Here is a 2059-nt window from a genome sequence, read left to right as displayed (position 1 = left end):
GAGGAAGAAGAAGAAGAAGAAGAAGAAGAAGAAGAAGAAGAAGAAGAAGAAGAAGAAGAAGAAGAAGAAGAAGAAGAAGAAGAAGAAGAAGAAACAGAAGCATGGGGGAGGAGAAGACAGAGAGAACAGGAGGTCTCCATTAGTCCTGATGAACCAACAGCATATGACCTAGGATGCCAGACTGCTGGAGCAGAAATAACACAGAGGATTTCAAATAGCTAGTATTTGAGGAGCACAGTTGAGATAGCAGCCAGACTAGTATTAGAGATTTAGATTAGGGATAATCCCTCAGTAATTGCACAGACCCTAATAAATAAATATCACAGTTTGAGTCTCATTTATTTGAAGCTACATGGGGATAAGCTTAATTGAATTAGTTTACACTGACCCAGACACAAACTTTTGACCTCAGCTTGTCCTTCCTGTAAGATGTGCAGGAGTAAGGAGAGGATAGAAACTGAGGGAATGGCCAACCGATGATTTGAAACCCATGCCATGAGAGGGTGCCCACTCTTGCCATTATTAACTATATTCTGCTACACTTGCAGTCAGGAGCCTAAAATAACTGTCATCAAAGAGGCTGTGCCCAGCAACTGATGGAAACAGATGCAGACACAAGTAAATATTAGGCATAGCTTGGGAAGTCTAGCAGAAGGTGGGGGCAGAGGGGAGAAGGATTGTAGGAGCCAGAGGGATCATACACACAGGAAAACCCACCGAATCAATTAACCTGGGCCCCTAGCAGCCCACAGAGACTGAACCACCAGCCAGAGAGCATGCACAGGACTGACATAGGTCTTCTGCACATTTGTAACAGTTGTGTAGCTTGACAGTTGTGTGACTCCTGACAGTGGGAGCAGGGGCTGCCTCAGACTCTGCCTTTGGGACCCTTTTCCTTTAGTAGGCTGTGTTGTCTAGCCTCAGTTGGAGATGTGCCTAGTGTTACTGTAACTTGATATGCTAAGGCTGGTTGATACCCAAGGGAGGCCTCCCTTCTGAAGAGAAAGGAGGAATGGATGGGGTGGGAATGGATAGGGGTGGAACTGCAGTTAGGATATAAAGTAAGTAAATAAACAAGTAAATAAATTTAAAAAGAAAAAAAGATAGCTCCTTGGTAAGCCAACCACACTCCAGAGGAATACCATAAATCCAGAATATGGGAATTACAAATTGGTCTTTTGAGGAAAAAAAAAAAAAAAGAAAGAGAGAGAGAAAAAAGAAAGAAAGGAAAAAGGACAGAAATTAGGGTGTGTAGGGAAGAAAGGATGGTTATGGTTCTGGGAACAATTGAGAAAGTGAACATGACCAAATCATGGAAGCAAATGATGATGTCCAGTAAGCAGTAAGTTCTCCATCTTTCTAATTCCTCTCATCCCTGACATGTCTTGTGAAGCAGGCTGCCATTGGTGATGTTCAGTGTCACCCATGGCTGCTCTCTCAGTGTAAAGAATAGAAATGCAGAACGCTATGTGCTCCATGTGTAGCAGAAACAAAAGCCAATTTTATATTAAAACTCTTTTCTTGGCACTATTATCTGTACTACCAATTACTATTTGAAAGACACAATAAAATCGCAGTTACTATTTTAAATACTAGAGTCAGATAATCTTCGATTTACATGCAAACTCCTACAAATTAAAAGCTCTCTGACCCTGAACAAATTTATTCAACTTTTCTGGACTATCTTGTTGGGGAGTCAAAGTGTACATATTATCTGACAGGTTATCTTGTGACACTTGGAAAAGCTGCTATTATTATTATTATTATTATTATTATTATTATTATTATTTTGGTTTGAGCTTTACTTTACAAAAAATGTCAAAGAGACTTTGTAAATATTTTATGGACTTTTGATTCCTTAAGAATGTTGGGGTTATAGATACTAATGCTCATGCCAGCAAGATTCTGCTGAAGGGACCCTGATATTGCGGACTCTTGTGAGGTTATGCCAGTGCCTGGCAAACACAGAAGTGGATGCCCACAGCCAGCTATTGGATGGAACACAGGGTCCCCAATGGAGGAGCTAGAGAAAGTACCCAAGGACCTGAAGGGGGCTGCA

This window comes from Mus pahari, chromosome 22 (genome assembly GCF_900095145.1).
Source record: "Mus pahari chromosome 22, PAHARI_EIJ_v1.1, whole genome shotgun sequence".
In the NCBI taxonomy this organism is placed as follows: Eukaryota; Metazoa; Chordata; class Mammalia; order Rodentia; family Muridae; genus Mus; species Mus pahari.
Note: the sequence above shows the minus strand (reverse complement) of the source record.